This window comes from Podarcis gaigeae (genome assembly GCF_964106915.1).
Source record: "Podarcis gaigeae genome assembly, chromosome: 12".
In the NCBI taxonomy this organism is placed as follows: Eukaryota; Metazoa; Chordata; class Lepidosauria; order Squamata; family Lacertidae; genus Podarcis; species Podarcis gaigeae.
Window position 1 is genome coordinate 21,006,693 of NC_139688.1, and position 18,256 is coordinate 21,024,948.

The following is an 18,256-nucleotide window of genomic DNA, read 5'->3' on the forward strand; positions in this document are numbered from 1 at the left end:
AGACATCCGAAAACATATATATACACATATATACAGTATTATATAACACTGTATGTAATATTTTTAATGCCACCTGTTATTTAATTTCAGAGATTTCCCAGGCAGCAGGCTGAGCTATAATCTTTCTCCCTGAAGGGTGAGCTGTTTCACTTGCAGGAACATTTTGTGGAGAAATATTGAAAATGCCTCCCCTCTCCCGCCCTGCCCACCACAAAATGCTGCCAGTAGTGTCACAGTCCACTCAGACTCCCTCATTCTGCTGCAGGCCTAAGCCAGCACCTCATTTTCAGAACCATATCAGTAAGAGCGGCAGGGGGAGGAGAGACCCAGTGCTGTGGAAAAGATGGCTTTATGTAGTGGGAGCAAGAGAGGTGAGACTGAGAGAATGGAAAATCCCAGGTGAGGAGTGGGTAAGGGTGGGATTACGCGATGGCTGCCTAAAGTCCTAGACTTCCCAGTTCCTGAAGATGTGTCTGACTGTTCTGCCATATGTTGTTATTAGTGCTACAGTCAGATGACAAAGGGCAGGTTGTGACTGAAAGTGTATTCAGAGGCACACACAGAAAGAAGAAGCCAAAAAACAGCTAATCATAAAAATGGTAAATATGTGGAACAGTTTGCCATGCACAGCTGTAATACCGCAAGCTCTCTGAGTGATGCCAAGCTTTCGAAATTAGCAAGATCCCCAACCTTCATTTCATTTGAAGATGGAAAATATTAACAAATTTATTACATTTGTTTAGCATTCATGTTTCCTTTATTGCTTGCTGAAGGTATTGCCAAGCCATTATTTATTTGATGTAGAAATAGCTTCCCATAAAGCACAAATAAACAATAAAAACCGAATAAAAAAGCAACAACAAGTACAGCACAGATACAGACTGGGATAAAAATCTACACTTACTTAACTAAGCAGTTAACTTCCTCCTGTACCACCTTCACAAACAGATCTTTCTGTCTTTATCTGATGCAATAGGCATCAGGTGTCACGATTTTAGATTGTGTTACTGTCCTCAAAACAAGAATACATTTATGATCTTCTTCTTCTTCAAAACTTTATTAGCAAAGCCAACAGGCCACAGCTATACAAGAATTAAAAATAGAAATAAGGATAAAAGGGAGAAAAGAACAAGCAAAAGGAGGTCCGTCAGATGAACAAGTCTGTCACTCAGATGGTGGCCCTCAATTTCATAGCTCTTTCGATGTACCTCGCGACCTTCTCTGTTATCTGACTATCCGTATCAGATAAGAGGAAATACAGTGTGATGTCTGGTGAACGGCCGGGGTTGGAGAGAATGAGTGGAGTAATAATCTCATTCCTTAGGTCTTTGTAAAGGGGGCAGGATAGGAAGACGTGGGACACTGTTTCCGTGTTACCATCTCCACATGGGCAGAGTCGTTTTTCAAATGGAGTCTTTTGGTAGCGACCTTCGAGTACGGCCGAGGGGAGAACATCCCATCTAGCCAATGTAAAGGCACGTCTGTATTTTGGGATGGTTAATTTAAACAAATATGAAGCTGGAGAGTCAAAATGAGAAGGGGGAAAGTAGGTATACCATGGGCACAGTTTCTTTAAGATAGTCAGGTTGTTTTGCCGTTCAATGTCTTTCAGGCGCTGGCCTATTAGACTCTTTGCTTTAATGAGGCCCATTGATAGTATGTATGAACAGTTCCTTCAAATACTTGAAAAATCAGCAGGGGATGCAGGGAAATAAGAAGTAACAGCAAGAATGTTTGTGTATATCCAAAGTGTGTGTGTGTGTGTGTGTGTGTGTGTGTGTGTGTGTGTGTGTGAGAGAGAGAGAGAGAGAGAGAGAGAGAGAGAGAGAGAGAGTTCTGTTGAGCACACAAGGAGATGGAATTAAGCCCATAACCACTTAGAGTGAAGATATTGAGGGGAAACCATGGCTTGTTATCATACACTGTATTTCATTCTTTAAAATGTACTGCAAAGGCACCTGGGAATGCACTGCCAAAGCTTATGGGATTGCTAGCCACTGTTTTTGCACTTTTTTTTTTTTTTGCCAATTCTGCACTCTTTTCGCCCCTTTTTGGGTTCGTGGCAATACGCACATGCGCATGCCTTGAACTCACATAAATGGGGAGTTGCCTGCAATGTATTTGGTTAACTATGCAATAAATAAAATAATCCAAATAATGCATTTGGAAGCTGAACTTTCATCCATGGTACAAACCCAGCAAAAGCATAATTCTTTTTAGTAGCCAACGCCAGCGGTGGGAGCTGGTGGGGCACCAATTGCCAAGCCTGCTGGGCTTGCACAGACAGGAAAGAAGGTGAGAAAAGGCCTGTTTCCTTTCATTTGGCCTTAAAAAGAGATATTTTGTTTCCCATTGGTCCCAGTATGCCAGGAAGATCAGTCTGTCAGCCTCTGTGTACTGTTTCCTCTTGTCTGAGGCATGTCAGGGAGGCGGAAGATCTTTGCTATTGGATCTGTGATGGCTCATTCAACTCCAGGAACTGCTTGATGTGGTAACTTTCAGTAAACTCCGTCACAATGCGCACCATAATGGGAAATTAGCCTGGAGCAACTATATATTCCTTTTACTACACATTGCATAAGGTCCTTGTACTTTTTCAGTTGCCTTCTATAAAGTACCAACAATGGGAATCAAACCTGATGTTACGCATATAAAAAGAATACTGTTACTATCTGGCAAAAACATATGTAATCCAGTTTTACTATTAAGCTTCTAATGCCACCATTTCAAACAAATCAGAGTAAATAACTTTCTGGAACTGATCACGTGACTTTTTGGAAAAGCAGCATGCAGAAATAAAGAACTTTAAAATAAATGCATCTCCAATTCTTCAATACATTACTGGGCATCCAATGAAAGAGTCTGGGAGTAAATCTCTAGTGCTACATAAAGTCCTAATTGAAGAAAAAGGAAACCATTCGATTTGTTTCTTCCAACAATAAAATATGTAATTACCAAACCTGGAAGGCGTTGGTTCCTTCAGCATGGCTAGAATGGCTCCAGTTTTTTCAACGAAAAAGCTTGATTTAGAATAGTTATTACCAGAAAAGGAAATGGAAAAAAAAATGAAGAGTAAATGTACCCATATGGACGATTGGAATATCCATGGCAGAGACTTTGAGAAAAATACCAGAAAATTGGCTGAATGAAGAGTATCAGAATGTACACTATGCAGGAAGACACGTATTGTAACACATACTTCTGCTCTGGTTAAACAATATAAACCGCGTTGATAAAAGGGCATCTTTTGTTCTGCAATTTGGCCACCTAATTGAGATGGATGTAGAATGAAACCTGTAACCCCATTTTAACTTCCTTCTTCAACAGCATCCATATGTCATCCAAGTGAGAGGGTTAGTATTGGGGGGAAGTGTTCCTTGGCTTTAACATAATATTTCTTTATATTTCACTTGACTGCTGACATAATATGATCAGTATGGTGACGGAAACCAGATACAACTGCAAAGGTTCCCCCACCCCTTAGCAGCTCTTATTTAACCAAGCTGCATCCAGTCCAGTTTATTTTAGAACCTGCTTTCTTAGTGGAAATAAAGATTGATTTTTGTCACCACCAAAATCTTGCAGTTGCAAAATGTTACAGTCTGCTTTGCAATTGTACATTTGCCTTGAGCTCCTTGAAGGAAAACTGGGAAGACAACATTGGGGCTACACATTTGTATTGTGCCTGAGAATATTTGTGCATATTTATTTCTGTTTAACAGGGCAGCTTCCCTAACCTGGTGCCTTCCAGATGGCTTAAACTAAAAACTACAACTCCCATCAGCCTGAGGTTTTGTACACACTACACATTTCAAAGCATGTTTGAAGCACATTCTTTCCCTCAAAAGAATTATGGGTGGCGCTGTGGGTTAAACCACAGAGCCTAGGACTTGCCAATCAGAAAGTCGGCGTTTCAAATCCCCACAACGGGGTGAGCTCCCATTGCTCAGTCCCTGCTCCTGCCAACCTAGCAGTTCAAAAGCACGTCAAAGTGCAAGTAGATAAATAGGTACCGCTCTGGCAGGAAGGTAAACAGCATTTCCGTGCGCTGCTCTGGTTCACCAGAAGCGGCTTAGTCATGCTGGCAACATGACCCGGAAGCTGTACGTCGGCTCCCCCGGCCAGTAAAGCGAGATGAGTGCCGCAACCCCAGAGTCGGCCATGACTAGACCTAATGGTCAGGGGTCCCTTTACCTAGTTTACCCCTCACAGAGCTACAATTCCCAGCCACCCTTAGCAAACTACAGTGCCCAGAATTTTTTGAGGGGAATAATATGCTTTGAATGTGCTTTGAACGTGTAATGAGCATGCAGCCCAGTCAGCATGGCTGTGCTGATATAGGGTGATAGACATCTGTTGAGAGTCAAGACCTTGGCGCCAGCAGAAGGCACAATCAGAAGCAGCAACATTTTGCAGAGCAAGCTGCTGTCCCAGGGCCTCCTCAGAAACTCAGAGCACAACTGCAGCTTCCCAGTGGTAAGGGAGGCATGCTCTGCAATTGTTGAGAGGCACTTCCATGCTATCATTTTCTCTTCTTTCAGGCTGAGCCCCAGTCCAAAATAAATCTGTTTGATGTACCTATCTCTACCTCTGCTGCGTTGTGGGGATGAGAAGACGCTGGACCAGAACCTGCAATTTGACTATATTTTGAATAATTGACATTGCATGTTAACAAGATACCCCAAGAGATCATATGAAAAACAGGTTTTGCATGTCAATTATGTTGGTTTTAGCTCATATGCTTAACCAAAGGTCTCTGGGAGCTCCTGATTTTCTCCTTGTTTAATCCCTTGTTTCATTCCACTCCAAGAGAAGCAGTGTAACTCTTAAGAACAGCCACAAACCAGAATACTGAAAGGGGAGATTCACAGATTGTTTATATTGAGATGATCACATAGGTTCCAATAAGACCATAAAAGGGTATGTTTCTGCTAATCACTCCATTAAGAATGAAAACTAATCCCATTTTGGTCATTTTTTTCCACCTGATCCTTCTAGCCACTCTCCTTTTTTTAAATATTTACCGAAGCAGTAGATTGCATAATGCCAAAGCAAATAAAGCCACAGAACGAGGAAGGTAGAAAACAAGAGCACAATATTATTCTGATTTTGAAACGTGCATCATCCCTCCTTTTTTATTGGTTAAGCTCTCCCTAAATCACATTAAGTCTTGGATAGTGTGCCCTGCATTCCCATCTGGAAGCCATTTCAAGAAGTGTCCTGCAAAATCTCATTCCCTGTCATTGTGAAGAAAAGCAACTGCCTGAATATTATTAATCCTCAATTTATTATCCCAAATATCTTGTCTCACTTTAGGCAGCCTTTATTCTTCTTGAAGATTGCTGAAAGCATCATCTCTTGGCCAGACAGCCTCTTCTGAAAATCACATACTTTCTCCCCATCATGTTGAATCCCATCAGAAAAGACTTCATTCCCCCCCCTCCCTTGAATTCACAACTGATACCTTGAGCTGTCTGCTGTTCAGCCCTTAAACCTTGTTCCAGTCTAGGTCATCTGACCTGTAGCATGTGTTCACCTAATCAAAAAGTATTTACTTATTTATTCCAAATGCCATAATGGTCAAGGATGCAGTTGCTAAAGACTGCTTAGATAGTTCTGAAAGATGCTGGTTTTGGAAGTAATCTTGACTGTTCCTAATAAATAACTTACAAAGTCAAAAACTGGAAATAAGTCAATTTTCAAGGAACAGAAAATACTGTCTCTATCTGGAAAATATCAGCTGAAGCTTGTAAATACATGCTTTCCCAGTCTCATAGTCAATCTCATGACATGTGCTCAGTTGACACTTTTTTCTTGTTATGAGGAATGTCCCATGCCTGGTTATATTTTTAAATAGCTGTTCCACCTTTCTTCATCAGCTTTGCAAAATGACAGCATTACCTTGGTATCTTCATACAGAAAAAAGGGCAAATCAGAGTTTGTCTAATGACTGTGGTGAAACTTACCGAAAGAATCAGAAATCAAGACAACAAACTTTTTAGAAAGGAATGGAAATGTTTTCTTGAGTATTTACAAACTAAAATTTGTAGATCAGGACATAAAACAGATCAAGACATTGGCAGGATTACTGTAAAAACCTGCAGTTTTAAAAGAAATGTATATGAGATGTACATGAGATTAGATGAAGAAAAAAATACGGTAAATTAAGATAATTTGGAGTATGCAGGAAATGATGAAAGTACCGTAAATGTAAAGAACCGCAGAAAGAGTGGGAAGGGAGTCAAAATTTGCAATGTTAGAATGTTTGTTGAATAATTGTTGTAAATGCAAATTATAAATAAAATTATATTTAAAAAAATGACTGTGGCTACTAAGGTGGTATCCCATTGATTATTTCTGTTGCCTAGATGAGTGGCCATTGTAGTAACTCCCAAAACTTCAGAGTGTTGCAGCACTTCAGAGACTTTCTAGTCTATTGTGGCATGAGTTTTCAGAGACATTTGCTTTCGCAAAGTAGACATTATGAATGCATGCACAAATTGCCAATTAAGCGTGTTTGTAAATAGAATTCAAGTGGGACCTACAACAAAGTCTTGCAGTGTGGGGCGAGTGATCCTGTTCCGCATTCCTGACAGCCATTTCAGCCCCCCACATTTCCCCATCCCCACCCAGCACTCAGCATTCTGTGACCACTTAGCATGCCGAGTTTTCCGTGGGCATATTTTCCCTAAATATTTTTTTGTAGTTCTGCAAACCTTGAGCTTCCCCTAAGCCTGCCGATAACCTGCTTCTTCTTATGTGTGGATGTTGCTGCTTTGGCTACACAAGGACCCATACCTATTAGTTTGCTATTAGTATACAAGAAAGCTTTCCATGCCAGTCTCTGTCTACCTCGCATTTATTGAAAAAGACAGTTGATTGACCAGTTTATTGTGGTGTGAACTTGCAATAGTCTCTGAGGTGCATCCACATGCTGAAACTTGTTTTCAAGTTCTGGGAATACTATATTTGAATACATGAGAAATGCTTTTATACTTTCCCTCTCTTATACTATTGAAGCAGGATCTTGGATTCTTCTTTTTTTGTAGCGTTTTAATGTTTACCTGCTAAATTTGGGACAACTGGCCAAGAATACTTTGTTTTTCATAATACTTGATATTGTGGTGTAAGATCCTGGTGGTACTTGGAACACAAGACCTAATGGCTAAAGTGTTTGTGGCTTTTAAGAAAAGGATGACTAAGGGGGAAAACATGAATAAGGTTTATGAAAGTATGTATGGTGTAGAGAAAGTGGGGGGAGAGAGAATTTTAAAAAAAATTATTTCCTGCAATATTAAAATCTGGGGTTCACCAAATGAAGCTGATTGCTGTAGATTAAGGACAGACAAGAGACAATCCAACTGATGTATATCATTCACTGCCACAGGATATGGTGCTGACTCCTTTAAAGGAGATTTAAGCAAGTCCATGGATAACAAGTCTATTTGTTATTTAGTAATGAAAACAAAATGGAGCCTTCATGTTCAGAGGCAGTGCAAAGCTTGCTAGAAAGCCACATTATAGGAGAGCATCCAACTTTATGCCCTGCTTGGGGGGTTTCCAGAACCATACAGCTACCTACTTTGGAAAACAAAATACCTGGACCTTTGGTCTGATCCAGCATTACTCTATTTCTGTTCTTATGTTATAGCTGGGATGTTTAGAGCCTCCTCAGCAGCCCCATCTCCCAGTCTTGCTTCCTTCCCCATTCTTCTCTCAAGCAGTGTTTTTAAAGCACTACAGTTATTTGCATATTGGCAAGGGAAGCGGTGGAAGTTGTGTAATTAACTACATCACCTAGTCTCTCCCTAAAATCTATGTGCACAGTTGCTCTGATTTGTGCACAACACTGCTACCTATATGCCATGTTAATGATGAAAAATGAGCTCAAAAATACCTGTTCAATCCAATCTGGCTTCCATGATGATTTATTGGTGTAGCTCACTTTATTAAAGAAACAATCTATTTATACACACACACACCAACACACACATGCACCAGTGGCTATGCTTCATCACTGACTGATAAAGGTGACTGAGAAAAAATGAATGAGTAGTGTTGCCAATGTGAAAAGAATGTGTCTGTGTGTGTTTTAAAAAGACTCTGATTCTAATAATGTCGGTAGAAACATCTCAGGTGCTTAAAATCAACAGACCATATTTATATGACAGTTACGTCAAGGATAGATATTACCTGTTTTATTGCAGTGAACAAGGAATTTATAGGCATAATGTTCCAGATTTGAGGCTCTCTCTATTTCATAGTGGTAAGTTGTTGACACTGGCTGAACGTTCGATTTGAAATAGTGTTTTAGCATCTACTCCCCATTCACTGATATGTTCAAACTCAACCAGCTTTTCCATTCAGCCACCCTATTTTTGTGTCCCTCCCTCTCCCCATTCATGTACTAATCTCTTCCAAGTCACACAACCCAGTCATACACTGTACAGTCATGCATCTATTCACCTTAGCCAATCTAACACTGCCCTGTCTACTGTCCTGGGATCCTGTGTTATATATTTGTATTGTTGGCTGTGGATTTTAAAATGCTGTGGGTTTTTTTTTTTTTGTAACTTATAAGCTGCCTTGAAAGAACTGGTACCCTGAAAGGTAGGATTATATCAGGGTTGTTGTTTTTTAATTGGCGGTTGTTGTTTTTAGGTGGGCTGTAGTGTAATTGCAATAAGTAAGAAGTACCTACCAATTTGCTGCCATCCTTTTGTGGTGATGAAATTACCGTATTTTTCCATGTATAACACGCCCCCTTTTGGGGGGGACTCCAAATTAAGAAAATGCCTGACCTATGCTGCCACTAGCGTTGCAAAAGCCATCTATCGACTGTCCCCCTACTGGCAGAAGCCGCCGATCGCCTGCCTAATTGCTGCAGCAACAGCCAGTCAAACCCAGCCCTTTCCGCAACCACCAATAACACGCCCAATAGCCACTGACAATCTCCGGCTCCTGGCAGCAACCAATAACATGTCCCCACTATGCACTATCCGTGTATAAGACGACCCACATATTTTAACATGAAATTCTAAGGAAAAAAGCCTTGTCTTATACATGGAAAAATACGGTACTTGAAAATTACTTTAAAATGGGACTGGATAAATTCCTTGAGGACAGAATGACTAGCAGTCAGGATGTGTGTAAGGAATATCCAGATTCAAATGCAGCATGCCAATGGATCCCTGTTAGTGGATGAGGACTACTGTCTTCCTGCCCAGCTTGTTGGCTTTCTAGGGGCAGGTGGTTCAGAGAGCAAAAATGCTGGGCTGGTTGGAGATTTGATCCAGCAAGGCTCTTTCCTATGTTAATTCTCACCACTAACAGCCCCATCTGGCTCAAGGTCTTCAACACAGGCAGTTATTTTTTAAACTCAGCAACCAGAATGGACACAAACCATTCCACAGCATGTAAGCAATTAAGCGAGGCAAAAGAGATAAGTTGAGTGTTCAACAATCTAAAAATTTCAAACAATGTAGTTTGCATCTACTCCATTTTTTGTCATATTTATCTGATTGGGGCAAATTGGCAAGCCACTATCTTCTGTCTGTGTTCTTTAATTTGATATGGTTTCTGTACAACCATAGCCTCGACGTAGCCAATTATACAAAGCTGGCTTTGATTTCAAAAACAGATAACTATTTTCACTGCTGGCTTCTTGAAGGTCAACCATATAGAATATTTCTTGGCATTATAGTGTTTTCAATACATGCAGTATACAGACTGGGGGCGGGGGAAGAATGTCTAGCAAAAAGACATATTGCTGGTTCTCTGACAGACAGTAATTTGCCGCTGATTAACTCGGTGTAACAGTTTGGCTTCAAGATGAGCTCTTGAGAATCGGTGAGAGTGTGGGGCCCTCCATGAGGTCAGTAATCAGCTTTTCTAATTGACCACAGCTGGAGCAAAACATAGGGGGAGATGAGACACAAGGTCCACGCTGTTATATGGGGGGAAACCCATGAGGATTTTAGGGATAAAGAAGGAGAATCTCTTCCTGGAGAATATGCTCCTTGCCAACTCAAAGGCCAAAATTAGGGCCGGAGGTGAATGATGCTGTAAGGAATGAGCATTTGGAAGCCTGAAATATCCCATGAGGGTTTTATTTCCATGCAATACGCTGGAGTTTTAAGTTGCTTTGAGAGGCAATGCTTAATCACTTATTTCCTGCATTTGTGTAATGATGAATGTTGAGATGTTAATATTTCTTAGAAATATTACCTAACTATTTCCTAGTCAAGAGGCCGTGTTTCCGTAGAGGAAAATATGGGTGTTCTTGTTTCTCTATAAATGGCAGTGGGTACCTGTTAAGTGGAGGGGGAACATATCAGACGACACAGCAATTCTTCAAACAGCTCTTGTTTATTCACAGGCCAGAACAGAACTGAACTGAAGGGTTCAGCCAGCCTGCTTATATAGAGCTCCAGAACAGCGTAATTGTAACAACTTTCTGTAACTATCCAATCACTGAACGTCACTTTCGATCCCTTATTTGCATATGTGGACCTGAACTATCTACAGTATCCCCCTGCTGGACCAGGGTGAGAACTTCAGTACATAACAGTACCAAAAATGGGCACCTTGAAAGATCAGCTCCTGCAGCCAATGGTCTTTATTCCTCTGGGAAAAGGCAGAGGTATAATGGGCTCAGGTGGTGGGGGGTCATGTGGCTGCTGCTATTTGTGTGATCATGTCAGGTGCCAGTTCACACCATCAATGCTTCTGCATGACCCCAAAATCCACAAAACCCATTCCTCTGGTGGAATATCCTCAAAACATTGTGGCTGTCTCTGAAAATAATTGACCTCAACCAAGCATAAGCTTGAATAAAATATGTCATATTATTACATCCATGCAACATTTGAATTGTTAATGTGTTCTAAGAATGTTTCCTTTTTGGTTTAGGAAAACTTTTAAAAAGTTTTCATTTGCATTTGCCAGGTGTGGGGAATTTTGACTGAAAGAGCATGACTTGTGCAGTGACTGTAGGGCTGTGAAGATCTGCACAGACTGAAGTCAGTGGACCACACCAGTTGACCTGCAACATCTGAGGTTTATGGCTCCATGCGAGCTGTTTTAAAAACAGCTTATAACTTGTGGTGTTCCACTGCCTGGATGCCTCAAAGAAAAATATACAAACTTGCCTCTGGTTCTAGGTTAAGAGCCTCCAAGCACAACTTGACTCATAAACAGATTATGAGCCAGCAAGAAGTTGTTTACATAAGCCCCATGATGCTAATTGGTATTTTTTAACCTAGTAGGGAAAAGAGCTGCCTTCTCGTCACTTTTTAATAATCTTAAGTCTAGCATTCCTGTGAATTCAGCCATGCCCTATATACTGGTAAATTAAATGCCAATAACCATGTCATCTTCAGAGCATAGTGAGTAGTATAACAGATTTCATTAGAAAAAGCACTGTGGCACTTTAGAGGCTGACTGATTTATTGTCGTATTAAAGGCATATTTGGTTAAAAAGCACATAAACTACTCTCGGAAAACCAAATAATTCAAATTTTACCTTCTGAAAATGTCAGATAATACTAAAGAATACTAAATAATCATAATCATAATCAGCAATAATATAGAATGTTTCAACTTTAAAAAATGAAGGGTGCTAATAAGTTGTAACATGGCTTAGGAATTCAAAAGATACTTTGGTTAAATTAATATAATTTTGTTTTGCTTGGTAAGTAAAATGTGTGTAAAATTGCTTGGAAACCATAAAAAATGATTGCCAAGTACTTGAAATTTTGTTGTTGTTGTTTAGTGTTATTTAGTATTACCTGGCATGTTCAGAAGCTAAAATTAAAATTCTTTGGTTTTCTGAGAGTAGTTAATGTGCTTTTTAACCAAACGTAGATTTACCAAGCTAAATGTTGTCCAATCACAAAAATAATAGCAGTTTTGAATTCCTCACGCCCAAAACATATTTTTAAGACTCCTCCCTGAATAAATTTGCAAAAATTAAATTTCACCTCCTGAAATGATACACCCTGTTTTGCCAATGGTCTTTCATAGCATATTTCTCCATGGATAATGAAAGGTGACCAGCTGAGGCAGTGAACAGAAAAGAACTGACAACTTGGCTATAGAACAAAATGAATGTGCTGCTGTGATTATTGTATACTTATCTCCGGCTATTTTAAAATCTGGACAACAGACATAAATCAGGGGATAGGGTTACCATACCCAATGGAAACGGGGGAACTGGCCAGGCAATTATTCATCCGACTATATCAAGGCAAATTTTGTCTGGGTGAACACTCATACTGACAAGCCCTGAAGGGATTTTGAGGGAAATAAAGAACAACTCTCGCTATGTTTGCTCGTACAGAGAAAAGATACAAACTTATATATCATCAGCTTGTGGATATAAGCAAAATATGCATAAGGGGCAAATCTATGTAGGTGTCCAGAATTTCTCAAGAAATAATTTTTACAAGTTTTGGAACAGATGTGGGTTAGATACATTTTGATATATTATCAATCGATTTAGAATATATGAGAAATAATCATGTATGGTAAAACATATCAAGCTTCATTTTCCCACTGCCTGCCAGTGAAGAAGCACTTTGTAAAAATGAAGTCAAGTAGATATTTGACTAGGTCTGAGCACTTGTTGGGGGCTGCTAAGTAGATTTGAAGGGTTTGGTTTCAGAACTGAACAAGTGTTTTTTTGCAAAGCACTTTAAAAAAGAAAAGAAAACAACATATGTTAAGCTTGGAGAAGGATTTGGAGATGGAAATAACTGAGGAGGATTGGGCAGATGTATGGTACAAAAACAAACCCATTTAAGTGCTTCTCTGAGGGAAGTTAATTTATAAGATTTTGAGCAGGTGGTATGTAACATCTGTGCACATTCAATACATATGTAAAAAAAGTAATAGGGTCTGTTGGAAATAATGTGGGAAGGGAGGCTCCTTTAAGCATATATGGTGGTCTTTTAAATAAATTCAAGGTTTTTGGCAAAAAAAAATATAGGAGTGGATTAAAAATATCAAAGGCCATGATATTCCCCTAGGCCCCACATCTTTTTGAATAGGGTTCGAAAGATACTGAATGTTATACTTTTAAAGAACTTTTAATTTTGTTAATAGCACCAAAGTTACATATAGTCCAAAGTCGAAAATTACTCAGGCATCTACATTTATACACCTGGTATACAACTATTGGGACATTTCAGTCATTCATTAGGTAATGGATCTTATGCAGACAGTACAAGCTCTTTAGATGGAAAGTGCATTTCTTGAAAATTGGAAACCCTTTTCCTGAGGCCTGCAGATATTGACAAATTGCTTAGCCATTAGAACATAGCCTCCATGACGCTACAAAGAATGTAGTAAAAGGTATAAGCAGATAAGAAATTGTTTCATGCCTGGCGGGAGTATCCAGTGGCATAAGGTAATATAAATTTAATTTCATATAAATGTAGTGAAAAGGTCCTGCACTGGTCTTATTACACTAAATTGGTCAAAACAATCCCTTGGTCTCCTACAATGTCTGTATCTTCCATTTGCATCTCACAGCAAACATTACATGGGCAAAATTATGCAAACAGCTGAGAGACTGGATGGGTATGATTCTGGAGCAGCTTTCCTGCCAAGTCTAAGCAACTCAAAGTGAAGAGAAGCAATCTTCTATTATTACCACTTGGTTTTCATTCCTTCTCTATACTGTATTAAATCTCCAAATGAGAGAGAGATCATGCACAATACAAATTAGTCTTTTTTATTAATGGCTACTTTTTGTTTTTTGTGCTCACACAGGTAATCAGTCTCACAATATGTAAATAGATTGCTTCTCTTACACTATCACGTGTTTGTTCTGTTGTGTCGTTTCCCCGTTGTTACACACTCCTGAGCAGTGTGAAGTTTCAGCAATCCCAGCACTTACCTTGGGGTTGGTTCTCTTGGAATGAAGATAAATGAGACTGGTAGTATTTTTATGACATAATGTTTATTTACACACATACACAGGCTGAGCACATTAGCTTTCTAGGAGAACCACCCCTCCAATGCCCTAGCATTGGATTTTTATGCAGAGCAAGTCAGGTCTCTGTGCCCTTTCAAGACAGCCTGGCTGACCCATTGATCACATCACATCCAGACAAGGGAAGGATAAAGAAACACTATCCAGAAAGGTCTCTGTCCAGTTGCTTCTGCAGCAACAAATCATTTGCACAAGATCAACTCTTTACTTATGCAAAGACCCATTTTCACAACAAAACAGAGTATATCAGGCTAAGCTTCTTCACTTAGCTTGACTTGCTTAAACATCCCTCGTTCTGTGAAACTGAACCTCACAGCTCTATAACAACAGAGGACCCCCAAAATCCCATTCTGTCTAATCCCAATTTCTCTGTCGCTTTTGTATACAGTACTTGAAAAGAACAATACATGCATTGATGTTTTCCCCACCCAAATATGAATAGTCTGAATCTGAGTAGTAAAAAAGCATTTAAATGTTATAAAGGGCAAATATTCTTATTGGGACAATGCATGGTAGAAAAGATCCCTGCTGTTGTGCTTCAATCTTTGAAACACTGGGACTTGTGAGTTAATTTTATGGTTGCTGTTGCTGTAACTTTTATAGTTCCATTTCGGTTTGTAATTATGTTCACCTTTTTTGGCAGGGAGTGCTGAAGAGAATAAAATTATGTATTCAAAAACGCACCACCAGTGATGATTGACTTTTTAAGCAAGCATTTTAGGTGTTAGCCAAGTGTTCATCCTTACACAGTTATTTAGGCAAAAGAAAGATCAAGCATGCCTTGGCAGATCTTGGAGGACCTGCGACAAGGGCTTCTGAATGATGCCCAGTCATTTAACAACAGAAAGAATAAAAAAGGCGGCCACCCTCTCAAAACAAAAATAAAACACGACTTTGAGATTCCCTGCAGTACAGCGTGTGCGCGCCACGTGGTTGGCGGGGAGGGTGGTGGGCGAGACGATTGACGTCTCGGGCAGCCAGTCGAGGAAAGGGACCCCCACGTTGCCACAGATGCGTCCCTCCCCTTCGGGAGGGCGGTGCTTTTAGGAGGAACCCCCCGCCGAGGAATGGCGGGGAAGGAGGCGCCTGCCTTTGTTGACGGAAGTCTCCTAGCAACAGGAGGCCTCTGGTCCCTCCGGTCTCCATGGCAACCACGCCGCGCTTGTTCTCCGGCGGCGGCGGCGGCACCTGCGAGGGTCGCAGAGGAAGAATCCGGAAGCGGCTCGGCTCGGTCGGTCGGGGAACGAAGGGCGGCGAAGGAGCCGCGGGCTTGGTGCCCCCGCCTTGTTTCTGGTCCAGGTCGCCTGACTGCTGTCCCCGAGGGGCCTCCGCGGATCTAGCTCAGCCCTGGATAAGGAGAACCGGGACTGCGTGGCCACAGATACTTGTGTGTGTGCATTTATATAGCTGTTCCTCATCTTCCTGAAGGTATCCAAGCGGGGGCCTGCTCAGCACCCCCTTTTTCCTCAGCCAGTGGTGGGTGGGTGTTTGGGTGGGTGGGGGAATGTTTAGGGAGCACCCGTCTCGCAACTGGGCTCTTGCACCCATCATCATCCCCTGTCCTTTTAGCTAAACCAGAAAACCATAGCCATGAAATTGCCAGCAACTGCATCGTGCTATGAAGCAACAGGTGTAGAGAACGAAATTCTAGGTTACTGCTAGTGATTTTGTTGTTACTAGTCCTCTCTCTTGTCTTGCTCATTATGGTTTTATATATATCTTTACTAAGCTTCTTTTCTGAATGCTGATCCTTGACTGTCCTAAAGAGATTGGCTGTTATTTAGAACAGTGGTCGTCTTCAGCCTTTTCAGACCCAGGAGAGAGCTTTTGCCCCAATGCAACATGTGTTTGGGGATCCACTTCTTAATTACACTTGATTTGCTATTTATTCTGGAGGGGTGGTGTGATTCTTATGAGCCAGCCTTCGGCCAGTTGTGACCCAGCAGTAGTTCCTGAACCACTAGTTGAAGATTAAATTTTTGGATAATTTGGAGACGGAACCCCCTACAAATGGTTTTTTGTTGTTGTTTTTTGGTGGTGACTTACATTTTGCCCACTTTCGTTATCAGTTTCCAAGTCCATGGTTGATTGTACTTTGCTATAACAAGTGCTGGGTTTTCTTACCTTTTTAAAAAAAGGCTTTAGAATGGGAAGACCCACGTTCAGTTCCCAGCTCAACCTGAAGTTCAGTAACTTGGGTTGCCATATTTCAAAAAATAAAATTCCCGACACCCGCAAAGTTGCTGCCCCCAAAATAGGGGAGGTTTTGGAGCTGTTTCCACTGCTTTTTCCATTGCATTGCCATACATCCAGGGCTTCCCCTGACATTTTGCCGATTTGGCAATGTTCCCGCCTGATGCCATTTTTACACCCGAAAGCTGGGACATGTCAGGAATTTTCCTGACATATGGCAAGTCTATCAGTAACCAGCCTCGCTGCTTTTGTGTGGTAATGGCATCCTGTGCATTAGGTGCAAAAAAAAGCAGACCTGTGTGTTTAAAAACTGCGGAGAAGAGCGCAGGGCGAGATCCCCAGGGCAGCAGAGAGAGCGCAGGCACGATGGAGATGTACAGCAAGGCAGAGACGCTGGAGTTGCGGAAGAAGCACATCGGGCCCTCGTGCAAGGTCTTCTTTGCTAAGGACCCCATTAAGATTGTGTGTGCCCATGGGCAGTACATGTTTGATGAGAATGGAGAAAAATACTTGGACTGTATTAACAACGTAGCACATGTTGGACACAGCCATCCAGATGTGGTCAAGGCTGCGGTGAAACAGATGGAGTTACTCAACACCAATTCTCGCTTCCTGCACGACAATCTGGTCCAGTATGCCAAGCGTCTCACTGCGACCCTCCCAGAGCCTCTCTCTGTTTGCTACTTTGTGAACTCTGGATCTGAAGCAAATGATCTCGCTTTGCGCCTGGTCCGCCAATACAGGGGCCACCAAGACGTGATTACACTTGACCATGCTTATCACGGCCATGTTACATCGCTGATTGACATCAGTCCATATAAGTTTAATCAACTGGGGAAAGAGGCCAAAAAGGAATTTGTACATGTGGCTCCTTCACCAGATATATACCGAGGAAAATATAGAGAGGACCATTCAGACCCAGGAAGCGCTTATGCCGATGATGTGAAGAGGATAATTGAAGAGGCTCAGAAGAACGGCCGCAAGATTGCAGCCTTTATTGCTGAGTCCATGCAGAGTTGCGGAGGCCAAGTATTTCCACCTGCAGGCTATTTCCAGAAAGTGGCAGACACTGTCCACAAAGCGGGTGGAGTTTTCATAGCTGATGAAGTCCAGGTCAGTTTTGGTCAAGTTGGAAAAAAATTCTGGGGATTCCAGCTACAAGGCGAAGACTTTGTGCCTGACATTGTCACTATGGGGAAGCCAATTGACAATGGCCATCCCATGTCTTGTGTAGTTACCATCAGAGAGATTGCGGAAGCTTTTGGTGCCTCTGGACTGGAGTACTTCAATACGTTTGGGGGCAACCCAGTATCCTGTGCAATTGGACTGGCTGTTTTGGACGTTATAGAAAAAGAAGATCTCCAAGGGAATGCCACACGTGTTGGAAACTATCTCACTTGACTACTGAAGGAACAAAAAGAAAAGCATCCACTGGTGGGAGATGTCAGAGGTGTTGGTTTGTTTGTTGGAGTGGATCTTGTGAAGGATCGACAAAAGAGAACGCCTGCCACTGCTGAGGCCCAGCATATTATCTACAAGCTGAAAGAACGGAGGATTCTTCTGAGTGCTGATGGACCTTATCGAAACATCTTGAAATTTAAGCCACCCATGTGCTTCACTATGGAAGATGCAAAGTTTGTAGTTGATCAGATTGATGAGATCCTCACAGATTTAGAAGATTCAACAATAAACAGGACCAGAGATGAATTACCAACAAGTGTACAGAGTAAAAGAAAAATGCCCACAGATGGGAGCTCCCAGCTGGAATGCATCAACGAAAGCATAAGCCATATCAATGGAAGTGCCTGCAGACAAAAAAAAAAGGATTTTATGCTGAAAACAACACAGTGCCTTGCAAAAGGATCAGGACATGAAAAGAAAATTCTATAAATAAGAATCACTATGTACAGTTGGGTTTGTTTAAGGATGAATGGGTGTGTGCAATAATTGGTAAGAATATTGGCTAGTTATACACTATGATGAAGCGTCCATTTACTTATGGTATAAATTTGGAGCATTATGCTTTGCAGCCACAGTACAAGGGTAGCATGGCCTCATTTGTTTCAG

At 41.2% G+C, this 18,256-nt stretch overlaps 1 protein-coding gene and 1 pseudogene across 5 annotated transcripts in view; both read left to right on the plus strand.

The window, feature by feature from the left end:
* Positions 1 to 293: 293 nt before the first annotated feature.
* ODAD2 (outer dynein arm docking complex subunit 2) overlaps positions 294 to 18,256 on the plus strand; it is a 92,093-nt gene continuing 74,130 nt past the window's right edge. Inside the window, exon 1 of one of the 4 annotated variants that reach the window (XM_083704693.1) lies at positions 294 to 399. The gene's annotated coding sequence lies outside the window, so the exon portion shown is untranslated. Of the gene's footprint in view, positions 400 to 15,055; positions 15,425 to 16,420; positions 16,495 to 18,256 lie in introns of those variants that run through there. The other 3 variants (XM_083704691.1, XM_083704694.1, XM_083704692.1) reach the window with 3 other exon arrangements.
* Positions 16,536 to 18,086, plus strand: LOC310828011 (ethanolamine-phosphate phospho-lyase pseudogene; annotated as a pseudogene). Its single transcript has one exon. The product of its transcript is annotated as an ethanolamine-phosphate phospho-lyase pseudogene (transcript).